The 13446-nt window shown below is 42.5% G+C and overlaps 2 long non-coding RNA genes across 2 annotated transcripts in view; one reads left to right on the forward strand and one right to left on the reverse strand.

Annotated features, from left to right (window-relative positions):
• Positions 1 to 13446, forward strand: part of LOC148152445 (uncharacterized) — a 144213-nt gene that overhangs the window by 73682 nt on the left and 57085 nt on the right. The gene's annotated exons all lie outside the window — the stretch shown is intronic.
• Positions 3405 to 5089, reverse strand: LOC148152446 (uncharacterized). Its single transcript, XR_015762145.1, has 3 exons — positions 4943 to 5089; positions 3861 to 4418; positions 3405 to 3555 (listed from the first exon to the last, which is right to left on the reverse strand). It is a non-coding gene; the product is annotated as an uncharacterized LOC148152446 (long non-coding RNA).

Below are 13446 nucleotides of genomic sequence, written 5' to 3' on the forward strand. Positions count from 1 at the left end.
TTTGGGGAAAAACTTTGAAAAGTTCTTTGTGTTTTACTGGTTTGCTGCCATGATTCTAACACACCTACGTAGCTCTGCACAGCAGTAGCAGGTCTCCTTCACTGCTGCGTCATGACGCTCATGCTGGGTTTACACCTGTAAACCCAGCACGAGCGTCATAACGCTCATGTTGCGTTTAAAGGGGGCTCGGAAAAACAGGTTACCACATGTTAACGACAGATTAAACAGTTTTAACAGCTGATAAAAGTGACAGAGGACACAGATATGGGAAGTGCAGAAGCCCCTAGGGCCTACTGTATCAAATTGACATAGGAATAACAGAGAGTTGGCCATTCTAAGGTAAAAACCGAGCGCATACAGCGTTCATGTTTTTTTTTTCATCCAGACGGCTTCCCGTGCACCCCAGCCCCCTTTGCAATGGCGCCCCACAGTTTGGGAACCTCTGATGTAGACACACATTTATGCCCATCCATGTTCATTGGATCAATATCTGTGATACAGTTTGGAATACAGAACAGTTAAAGGATCCTGCCTCATGTCTTCATTAAAACATCTGCTGCACCTCATCCTAACATCTGGTCCTGAGCTGAATCCTGGCCTAAGTGGTGTTCTGGCCGACACTCCAGGTTGAAAGCGGTGACAAACCTGAACAGTGCCTAACAGTCCTTCAACTTTAGAGCAAACTCACTTACACTGGTTTCACAGTCAGAAGCTGGTTGCAAACCTGACGCTAGCAGGTGTCAGTCACTCATGGTAGATCTGAAATTTGGTTTGATGACTTCAATATGAGAAGACTCATAGGAGGAACCAAAGAGCCCAGTAAAGGTAAAGGCAAATCTTCTGAAGTCAGGATATAATTAATTTATTTTCACATAATTATCGCAGTAAAATTAGTTAAAACTTAATGAAATATATTTGTCCTATTTGATGTTTGTTGTGGCGTATGCTCACAAACGAACGAGGTAATTAGTCCAAGTTTGTCGTTTATTGAATGTTCAGAAACGACAGCAGGTGTAATGAGCCACAGCAAAGGTAAACAAAGGTAAAACAACACAAAAAGACGATCAACTCAAAACCACTCCTACCTTTTTACTCTCCGTCTCTGGGTGCGTTCACACTGCAGCCTGAGTGACCCAATTCACACTGCCAAGAATGCAACCTGTTTGCGTTCTGCAGTTTGAACGGGCAAACTACCTGAAAGTGTCCCGCATGCGCAGTAGAGGGCGCCATAGCGTCAGCGTTCTTAGTGTTCTGATAACTGCCACGAAATGCTCATTGTTTGCGGAAGTAAACATGGAGGCTACTGGTGGAGCTTAGCTTACATATTTGAAGTTGTTGTCCGGCCGGAGCAGCATATTAACAACTTAATCTTCATTATAGTCCGTCATAGTTGTTGTTTTTCTTCCCGCTTGTTCGCGTATCAGGACGCAGAATAGTGCCATTTGTTGAGAATCAGTGACGTTCATTTCGGATGAATGCAACCTGGACGTTAGGTCGCATTTGAATCAGATACGTATCGGATATGGGTAGCATTCGAAAAAGAATCAGAGCTGTGCTGTTCAGACTGTCATGAAAAGATCGGATACAGGTCGCATTATGTCAAAAAAAAAAAAAAAAAAATCGGAATTGAGTCACTTCAGGCTGCACCCTTTGTCGTTTAAGCACACCCGTTGCCGTGGCAGCCGCCTGCCCCCCGCAAGCCGAGCAGAGATTACTTTAAAAACACAACATTCAGTCCGTTACGGTATCAGGTTTCCAGGCTTGATATTTATTTCTCGATTATTAATAAGCCTCTCATGAACACAATGGTGGTTGAGTAGCAAATTTAAACTCCTGCACTGCTCGTCAGTCTGTCTGTGAGTCGGCTTATTATTATTATTTTTTTTTGTTAATGGAACCAAAACGCACCGAATTGCGCAACACCTTATTGAAACAATAATTACTGAGATTATTAATTTTAACACGTTTCATTGATTTTTTTTAATAGTTATTGTTGTGGATAGGTGTAGCACGGGATCACGTGGTGTTATTAGTGATTGTAGATCACCTGCTGCTCACTTGGTGACTTCACTGAGTGTGTGATGGGGGAGGTCTACTTTTTGCTGACCGCTATGTTTTGTCTTTGATCACTGTTTAATTCTACGGATCCGTTTTTATGCTGCTTTTGAACACTGTTTGCTTTTGGATATTGACAATAAAATAGTTGCAACTGCAGCTTGGATTTACGTTTTGATCAGCTTGCGCGTCAACAACTACTCCCCTACTCAGCCGCTCAGCGACTTTGTTTGATAGTCGCTAGTAGTTATTCTTTTTTAATGAAGTTACAAACGTTAGGATCTTAGTGAATATTTTTGATAAGCCTGTCAGAAGACGAAGTGCTGGTTTCAGCGTTCTGGCGACGTTCAGTTTGTCACCTGCCGAGATCGACTCAAAACCTTTCGACGAGCTTTGGAACTGACGTCACAGCGTATGACTTTACGTCTTGCACGGCCGCTCGGCGCCATCTTTGCAGCACACAGACCAAAACAAACTTTGGTCTGTGTGCTTTTCATTGTGTTACCGACTGCAGCAAAGTTGTTTTCAAGTTGGATACTGGATATTCACGCTCCGTGAAGTAAGGGGCGTTTTGCTCAAGGTTGATCTGATTTATGAACGCTAATTTCGGCCAGCTGTTTTCTGCTGATAACCCCTCAAGCGCTCGGAGGTTCACATAGGGACCGTCAATTTCCGAACCAAACTCTCCTGTAAATAAATGCCTTGTCTTGTGGCCAACTGATACAAAAAAGTGTTAATTCATGCTATTACACGAGACACACTATCCTCTATTAAAATTTTAAGTAATATATTCAATATTTTAAATAATTTTGGTAACACTTTATTTGAAGGGGGTTGAATAAGACTGTCATGACACTGTCATAAACATGACATAACACCTGTCATGAACATCAATAAGTCTTCATGAATAGTTATGACTGTTGTCATAAAGCGTCATTCGGTAAATAATGACACTTTTAATACAAAGTTGACATTATTCAAAATGTCTTCGTTATGACAGCTTGACAATTATTCTAGACAAAATGTCTTTATGACAACTTGTCATTAACCTTGCCAAAAATGTCTTCGTTATGACAACTTGTCATTAACCTAGACAAAATTGTCTCCGTTATGACAACTTGTCATAACGGAGACAAGTTGTCATAATGACAACTTGTCTCCGTTGTCGTTATGACAACTTAATAATTATTGGTTATTTATTAACCAATAAACCAATAAATCATGATCTAACATAAATTTGTCATAATAGTAGTCACAATGATTTAATTATTACACTAGCAAAAGCTTTAACAAAACAATGATTAATATTTCCACTACCTGAAATAAAGCAAAACAAGTAGGACAAGCAATAAAGATTTCACTAAGCTTTATTACACGGTCAAATGATTTAATAACAGACTCATTAACAATTTCTTTTACATCAACTAAAGTGGAACAAGTAGCACCAGTTATGAATATGTCATTAAGTGTTATTACAGTGTCATTAATATTAACTGTTACCTCAAGTAAAGTGAAACATGTAACAGTTATGAAGACGTCATTAAGTGTCATTACAATGTCATTAATATTAACTATTACCTCAAGTAAAGTGAAACAAGTAACAGTTATGACAGTCATTAAGTGTCATTACAGTGTCATTAATATTAACTATTACCTCAAGTAAAGTGAAACAAGTTACAACAGTTATGACAAAGTCATTGAGTGTCATTAATATTAACTATTACCTCAAGTAAAGTGAAGCAAGTTACAACAGTTATGACAAAGTTATTAAGTGTCATTACAGTGTCATTAATATTAACTTTTACCTCAAGTAAATTGAAACTAGTAGCAACAATTATAAAGATGTAATTTAGTATTACAGTGTCAAATGCAATGCTAACAGAGTTATTGATATTAAGTCTTACCTCAAATGAAGTGAAACACACTGGACTACTTATAACTACCATCATAACTGTAGAACAAACCCTTTGTACATTGGAATAAAACAAAAGATAACTTGTTCTAAGATAACAGAGGGTTTAACGTCTGGTCAGTATATTGTTACTCTGAAATGCTGATTGAAAAACTAAAACAGAATTACTTATTCTTTAACTTAAGAAAATAGGTTCTTTCAAACAGTAACATTTTTTGCTTTGATTATGTCAGCCATCTCCTTCGTAATAGTCTTCCTGTAATGCTCTGAAAACAGGAGATCATCTTCTTGTCTTCATTTCCTGGAAGCAGCCTTTGAAGGTGTCCAGAAATGCTCAGAAATTACAGCTTTGCAATAGTTAATCATGGCGAAAGCCTTTTCATGAATTCAAACTTGGTGAATCTCTTCTGGACATTCTCATAGTCAGTGATGACTCAATTCATTGTGGTCACTTAAAAAAAAGAACAAAAACAAAAAACAATGTCATCATATTCCAGCATTTATTTAAATACCATTTCAAAAATGTCCCTTGCTGCACACTTTCGGAATGGTAGACTGGCAGACAAATGCCTAGTTAACATGACTGGTTGCTATAAAGTGCAATACAATTATTTCTTAATACAAGTGGAATAATAACTGGAGCTGAACAAAATTATTCTGATCAAATATTTGTCTGGCAGAAGTTCAGACAGACTGCCACTGTTATTCGAATGCATAATTTAACATATAGTTTTAGGCACATGAATGCATCTTTTTACTTAAAGAGCATTCTAAATTATTTCTAACCAGATACTCTAACTTAGGGTTGTTTGCAAGAAGCTTATTAAGAAATAAATAGATTTAACATCAGTTTTAGTTGTCTAAAACGTAACTTAACTCAGCTGGTGAATGTTGATTCCTGCTCCCTATTTCCCACTTACCTGGCTGTCCCACCCCACTTCACATGGTGAAAATATTAACACAAAAATGACTTACCTAATTTTCTTGGGGAATATTTCATCTGCTTCTTTCTCTTTGGTCAAATAGGAACTTCTTTCTCTGGTGGCTGGTCCTTATTATCATCCTCCACACTCGTAGCATGTCTTCATTAGCCAACTTTGTCCTCCCCACCATGTGTCCTCAGGCTAGCCTGGGTCTTTATGTGGCTAAACTTGCCAAAGCAAAGAACACAAGCACTGTGTCATATCAGCCAAGTCGCTAAATAATGCACATGAAGGATAATTTTGACTAATATATTAGCTTTTAATTTGCTAGATTAAAATTGGAGGGGGAAAAACTATTTGCCTGTCTTTAAAATATATTTAATATTAAGGGCTAACGTTACAGTAATTGTGTTTAATAACTTTAGCTAACATTAACCTACAGCAAGTGACACGTTCAGGAACTGATGGACGCAGGGACTGAACAGTAAATACAAAAACTGGTGTTTAATAGGAAATAAACTGTTTCTTGGTCAGGCAGGCCAGGGTCAGAACCAGGGAATCCAAATCAGGGTGGCAATTCCAGATCTCAGGGTCAGACAGACAGGGGGTCAGAGCCAGCAGGTCCAAATCCAGATCAAAACGGGTTCCAGATCTCCGGGTCAGACAGACAGGGGGTTGAAGCCGGAAGGTCCAAAGCCAGTGGTGGGGGTCAGGATTGGGGACAGGAGAGGCAACTAGGCAGAAGGAAGAGACAGACAGGTTAGTTAGCTTAAGTCACTACAGCAGGCCTGAAAGTGTTACCGCTGAGGGTTTCACAACAATCTGACGCCATGCTGGGGGAAGATCCGTCCTTATATAGCAGCAGCTGGGGATCAAGGTGATGATTATCAGGTGTGAGTGGTCACAGCTCAGCAGCAGCTGTGACAGGTCCCCCCCCTCAAGGCGCCCCTCAGGACAGCCGTTGGTCTCCTCGACGACTGTGGAAGTCACGGACGAGCTGAGGGTCCAGGATAGCAGAACGCGCCACCCAGCTCCGCTCTTCAGGACCATACCCTTCCCAGTCCACCAGGTACTGCAGGCCACGCCCCCGACGGCGCACATCCAGGAGACGGCGAACAGTGTAAACAGGGCCACCATCAACAATCCTAGTGGGAGGGGGAGGGGGGTCAGGGGGACAAAGGCGACTAGAGACAACAGGTTTAATCTGGGACACGTGGAACGAGGGGTGGATCTTCATAGTTCGAGGAAGGTCAAGGCGAACAGTCACAGGATTGATAATCTTGGTGACTGTGAACGGGCCAATAAAACGAGGTGAGAGTTTCCTACAGTCTGTTTTTAGAGGTATATTTCTTGTGGACAACCAAACCTCCTGACCAGGTTGGTAACTGGGAGCTGAGGTCCTGTGACGATTGGCCAGGAGACGATTGCGTTCAGCAGTTCGGGAGAGGGCTGCACGGGTCCGTTGCCACAAACGATGACACCGGCGAAGGTGATGCTGTACAGATGGTACTGAGAGTTCCTTTTCCTGAGAGGGAAACAGAGGCGGCTGATAGCCCAAAGACACCTCAAATGGGGACATACCTGTGGCTGTACTGGTCAGGGAGTTGTGGGAGTATTCTACCCAAGGTAGAAACTGAGACCAAGAAGCAGGATTGTTGATGATTATACAGCGCAGGGCTGCCTCCAATTCCTGGTTGACCCTCTCAGTCTGGCCATTGGTTTGTGGGTGGAAACCCGATGAAAGGCTTACTGTGGCTCCTAAAGCTTGACAAAAGGCATGCCAAACCTTGGATGTGAACTGGGGCCCCCGGTCTGTAACAATGTCCAAGGGGATGCCATGTAAACGAACCACATGGTGCACCAGGAGATTGGCCGTTTCCATGGCAGTCGGCAACTTGGGTAGAGCTACAAAATGGGCAGACTTAGAAAACCGGTCAACAATGGTTAAAATAACAGAGTTACCTTCAGATGGGGGAAGCCCTGTAACAAAATCCATTGAAATGTGTGACCAGGGTCGTCCTGGGACAGGCAGAGGGCACAAGTAACCAGCGGGTGGTTTATTGCTGGACTTACCCCGATTACAGATGGTGCAGGAGGAAACATACTGACGGGTGTCTTGTGCCATTGATGACCACCAGAAATGACTCTGCAATAAGGTGAGTGTTCGTTGGACCCCAGGATGGCAGGCAAACTTAGAAGCATGGATCCACTGAAGAACCGTAGAACGAACACTTTCTGGGACAAACAAACGGTTGGGAGGACAGTCCACAGGGGTGGGTTGTTCGTGTTGAGCTTGCCTCACCAGCTGTTCAATCTCCCAGGAGAGAGTTGCCACCACACATGAAGCCGGTAAGACACTTTCTGGTTCTTTTTCCAGAGCCTCAGGTTCAAACTGACGAGAAAGCGCATCAGGTTTGCAGTTCTTGGAGCCAGGTCTGTAGGTTAAGACAAAGTTGAATCTTGAGAAAATCAAGATTCAACTTGATTTTCTCAAGAAAATCAAGTCCACGCCACGCCATCTGGCGTGGCGTGGCGTTAACCTTCTTGCAGACTGAATGTAAGATAGGTTTTTATGATCAGTCCAGACTACAAACGGTTGTGAGGACCCCTCCAGCCAGTGATGCCGCTCCTCCAGAGCCAGCTTAACTGCTAGTAGTTCTCGGTCCCCCACACTGTAGTTGAGTTCAGGAGGGCTGAGTCTCCTAGAAAAGAAAGCACAAGGCAGTAGCTTGTGTGCAGAGCCTGACTGCTGGGACAGGACCGCTCCTACTCCAGTGGCCGATGCATCCACTTCCACGACAAACTGTTTCTCAGGATCCGGGTGAATGAGGACTGATGGGGAGGAAAACAGTTGTTTAAGTTCCTGAAAGGCCACTGCTGCTTCCGGTGGCCATGAGAAGGGCTGCTTAATAGAAGTGAGGCGAGTTAGTGGCTGGGCAACTACGCTGTAGTTCTTTATGAACTTGCGGTAAAAGTTTGCAAAACCCAGGAAATGCTGGAGTTGCTTACGTGTACTGGGTTCTGGCCACTCCACCACTGCTTTGATCTTGGAAGGATCAGCTCTGATCTGTCCATCCTCAATGACAAACCCCAGGAAGTTAACTGTGGAAAGATGAAAACTGCATTTTTCAGCTTTAACAAACAGTTTGTTCTCCAGCAGCCTCTGGAGAACCTGACGAACATGACCGATATGCTCCTCCTTGGTCTGTGAGAAGATGAGTATGTCATCCAAATAAACGAACACAAAATGATTTAAGAAATCCCTCAGAACATCATTAACGAAGGCCTGGAAGACAGCAGGGGCATTGGTTAGGCCGAAAGGCATCACCAAGTATTCAAAATGCCCTATAGATGTCTTAAACGCTGTCTTCCATTCATCTCCCTCACGTATCCTGACTAGATGATAGGCATTTCGTAAATCCAATTTGGAGAAGATGGTTGCCCCCTGCAGCAGTTCAAAAGCCGTGGACATCAGAGGTAAAAGATATTTATTCCTAATTGTGATTTTATTTAACCCCCGATAGTCGATGCATGGGCGTAATGTTCCATCTTTCTTACCTACAAAAAAGAAACTGGCACTCAGTGGGGATTACGAGCGGCGGATGACACCAGCTGCCACAGAGTCGTTGATGTAGGTCTCCATGGCTTCATGTTCCTGCTTGGACAGACTGAACAAGCGACTGTTGGGCAGTGGAGCATCTGGCAGGAGCTCTATTGCACAGTCATATGGTTGGTGAGGGGGGAGTGAGAGGGCTCGGGACTTACTGAAGACGCCAGCTAGGTTGTGGTACTCAGGAGGAACCAATGACAGGTCAGGAGGATCTGGACTGTCAGAAAAACTCCCACAATTAGGCTGGGCAGCACGGAGACAGTTATTAGAACAGGACAGACTCCAGCTAACTATCCTTCCTGTGACCCAATCAGTATGAGGATTATGAAGTCTCAGCCACGGATGACCCAACACCATGGGAAAACTGGAGGAAGGGATTACTTTAAATTGGAGAACCTCCCTGTGGTTACCTGATGTTATCAACAGGGGGGATGTCTGACATGTGACAGAAAACAAGAGAGCACCATTAAGACCATTAGCAGATAATAGTGAGCTGAGGGGTTCAATGGGAATGTTAAGTTTCTTAATTAAGTCTTCATCAATAAAGTTATCCTCAGCTCCAGAATCAATTAAGGCAGTTAATGAGTGGGAAGCTGACTGGTGGCAGAGCTTAACATCAATTAGCAGGCGGTTGGTAGAGAGTTGGGGATTGCCCGTGCTGCTCACTAGAGTCCCCACCTCTAATGAGCCTTGTCTTTTGGCCGTACTGGGCAGCTGGGAATTCTGTGCCCAGGCTTGCCACAATAGAGGCAGTCACCAGTTTGAAGACGCCTCTGTCTTTCTGTGGCAGTCAGGTGTGTTCTACCTATTTGCATGGGTTCGTCGTCAGGGGGCGCTCCAGTGGAAAAACAGGGGTGGCGCTGCAGGGTTCCACAGCAGGCGGAAACAGCCGAGGAAGTGCTGAGGCAGACTGGCCGGGCCGCTCCCGGCGTCGCTCGCGAAGCCTGTTGTCAAGACGGATAGACATTGTGATTAGTGAGTTCAGGTCCTTGGCATCATCACTGACGGACAGACCGTCCTTTAAGGAATCATTTAAGGCTTGATAATACACTCCTTTGAGTGCCTCGTCGTTCCATTTTGTGTCAGCAGCTAGTGTGCGAAACGCCACCGAGAACTCGGCTGCACTACGGGAGCCTTGGCGCAGTTTGAGCAGGCATTTGGAGGCATCCCCAACATGATCCGGGTGATCAAACACCGTGCTTAATTCTTCAGAGAACTGTTTAAAGGTAAGGGAGGTTAACGGTGTAGTTGAGTCAACTGCCAGTGCCCAGGCTAAAGCCTGATCCCTCAGCAGTCCCATGACATAATATATCTTGGATAAATCGGAGGCAAAAGCCAAAGGTTGCTGATTAAATACCATCCGACATTGTAACAGAAAACCCCGGCATTTTGACAGTTCACCTGAGAATGGAGGGGGATCAGGAACATACGGACCTCGAGAATTTACCGCAGCGGGGAGAGCAGGAGGATCGGCCGGTGAGGAGACGGGTGGAGGAGCAGCTGCAGCAGGAGCAGCGGCTGAAGCGCCTGACTGTCCTGGACTGGGGGAAAGCATTGAGGTTAGTTTTTCTACCTGTGAGGGGAACTGGGCGATCTCCTGATGGAGAGTTTGGCTGGCCGCTTCTAGCCCAGCGAGTCGATGAACGCTTTGTCCTAGCACAACTCCTTGTCGGCTTATGATGTCCCTCAGGGCTGCAGGGGGTTGCTGTTCAGTCAGGTCCATGTTGTTTGGTCAGATTGTTCTGACACATTCAGGAACTGATGGACGCAGGGACTGAACAGTAAATACAAAAACTGGTGTTTAATAGGAAATAAACTGTTTCTTGGTCAGGCAGGCCAGGGTCAGAACCAGGGAATCCTAATCAGGGTGGCAATTCCAGATCTCAGGGTCAGACAGACAGGGGGTCAGAGCCAGCAGGTCAAAATCCAGATCAAAACGGGTTCCAGATCTCCGGGTCAGACAGACAGGGGGTCGAAGCCGGAAGGTCCAAAGCCAGTGGTGGGGGTCAGGATCGGGGACAGGAGAGGCAACTAGGCAGAAGGAAGAGACAGACAGGTTAGTTACTGGGCAGTTAGCTCAAGTCACTACAGCAGGCCTGAAAGTGTTACCGCTGAGGGTTTCACAACAATCTGACGCCGTGCAGGGGGAAGATCGTCCTTATATAGCAGCAGCTGGGGATCAAGGTGATGATTATCAGGTGTGAGTGGTCACAGCTCAGCAGCAGCTGTGACAGCAAGGTAGGATTGGCTTGAATTGCTTATAGCTAACATTACAGAGAAAGAGAACATAGTCAATGTTATTTTCTCACAGAAAATGTAAAGTTAATAAGACACATATCTCATATGTATTAGGTATCAAACTTCGGCTTCTTTTTAAACAGGAGGTCTGGCCGTTATAACTTGTGTTAGGTTTGCGCCACAATATGGAAGATTTCTTCTTCACCAACACACTGCACGCCTGTCTGTGCACTGCTGCCTCTCACTGGTGGAGATGGTGTATTGCACTACTTAGCCCTTGTGTTTAGAAATGGGGTCCATACCAACCGACCCCACACACGTAAAACTTTTATCATTTGCCACAGTTCTCTACGTTTGCCTTAGTCCTCGCACTCACAAGGGTTAAAACAGCCTTAAATAATGTTTCAAATGCTAAGTTCATAAGTGCTTTGTAGACATCTTGCTGTAAAACTGTAGGATCGATAAAATTAAGAAAATTAAGTCTAAACAACATGGCAGAGCTTTATAATATTACTACATAAAGCTAATTTTTAAAGTTTAATCGGTAATACTTTTATAACAATTTTATGTCAGATCATGATTTCTTGGTTAATGACAAGTTGTCACAACGAAGACATTTTTGGCGAGGTTAATGACAAGTTGTCATAACGAAGATATTTTTGGCGAAGTTAATGACAAGTTGTCATAACGAAGACATTTTTGGCGAGGTTAATGACAAGTTGTCATAACGAAGACATTTTTGGCGAGGTTAATGACAAGTTGTCATAATGAAGACATTTCGAATAATGTCAACTTTGTATTAAAAGTGTCATTATTTACCGAATGACGCTTTATGACAGCAGTCATAACTATTCATGAAGACTTATTGATGTTCATGACAGGTGTTATGTCATGTTTATGACAGTGTCATGACAGTCTTATTCAACCCCCTTCAAATAAGGTGTTACCATAATTTTAATATTAAATGTTTATTTAGCTTCCAAATCGTGTGCCCCATTAACTCAAAATCTGTGTGAAATTATTCTACTAAACTATATAGATGAGGCATATTTTTATTCCACTTTGAACCCTTTTTTTATTTTTAACCAAAATTATATTTAAAAAATATTTAAAAAAACATATTCATAAAATGTACTACCTCCGATGAGTATCATATTTGTTACCTGTAATGTTCAATTACATAAACTTCTCAGAGAGGATCCATTTCACTTACTTGAAATATGTTAAATACAACAAATATTTAGTGTGATCTATTTCATAAAATTTACTTGTCACGTTTGTTTAATTACATATTAATTGTTTAAAGATGGGCTCTTTCGTCTGGTTTTTGTCATGATGTGGTGTGGCAGTAGACGTACTTTATGTGGATGTTATTTTAATGAACAAAATAAATTAACTAAATACAAAATCCAGGGAAAACAAGGAAATCCAAAACACAATGAAACAGGAGACCCGAGGGATAACAAAGGTAACGACTGGCAACGTGGTGAGCAGGATAACAAGAACCTGAGTGAAGTTGGCCCCCCACCATCTTCAAATCAGACAAAATTGGTGTCAAACGTTTGTGCTACGTTTGTGCTGGTTTGTGCAGCAAAGATTTTCGTTTGTGCCGCTATCATTTTAAAGATATAAAGAGATGTTTCTAGAGGTCATCCAAGGTCAACCAGCCCCCCCACCTTCTTCAAATCAGGCAAAATGGGTGTCAATCAACTCGGCTACGTTTGTGCTGGTTTGTGCAGCAAAAATTTTCGTTTGTGCCGCTATCATTTTAAAGATATAAAGAGATGTTTCTAGAGGTCATCCAAGGTCAACCAGCCCCCCCACCTTCTTCAAATCAGGCAAAATGGGTGTCAATCAACTCGGCTACGTTTGTGCTGGTTTGTGCAGCAAAAATTTTCGTTTGTGCTGCTTTGGCTTTGAAGATATTAATGAAAGTGTAAAGGTCAAAAGGTCAACCAGCCCCCCCACTTTCTTCAAATCGGACAAAATTGGTGTCAAACGTTTGTGCTACGTTTGTGCTGGTTTGTGCAGCAAAAATTTTCGTTTGTGCTGCTTTGGCTTTGAAGATATTAAAAGAAAAGTTTCTAGAGGTCATCCAAGGTCAATGAACACCTGTTCATGGTGAAACTGTGAATTTCATTTAAATATAAGTTGCTAACCTATGAACATGAATAATTAAATTTGAACCTGGAAGAAATTCATTTCATACTAGGTCTTATTTAGAATGAACAGGTAGGTACAACCATAGTTTAAAGGTCTATTCATAATATAAGAATAGACCCTCATGGACCGCTCTCGCCTATTGCCGCTGACAAGATTTAGGGCAGCCATCTTGGAGCGGTACTCCACTCCACTCAGGGTTATGTGTCTGGCAGGCACATAACATAATGTATTTAATCGATCATAACACACTTTTTTGTTGCTGGAAACCTTATTCAAACATCTATCAAAGCTACATTTATAAACAATTGTATTTTTTAAATATTTTTTTATTTCCATTGATACATAGTTCAGCCTATTTAAATATGCTTATTGGGGAAAACAATAGAATAGGAATAGAATATTCTGATGTTGATGCATTATGAGCATTTTACAAACCACACAGCCGTTCATAATTTATTTAATAAATTATTTAGTAATAGCAATACATATTCATATGACTATACAAACACAAATAAAAATGATTAATAATAACGCAAATAAATAAT

This window comes from Poecilia mexicana, unplaced genomic scaffold (genome assembly GCF_051168715.1).
Source record: "Poecilia mexicana isolate PSO_F unplaced genomic scaffold, ASM5116871v1 scaffold_23, whole genome shotgun sequence".
NCBI lineage: Eukaryota > Metazoa > Chordata > Actinopteri > Cyprinodontiformes > Poeciliidae > Poecilia > Poecilia mexicana.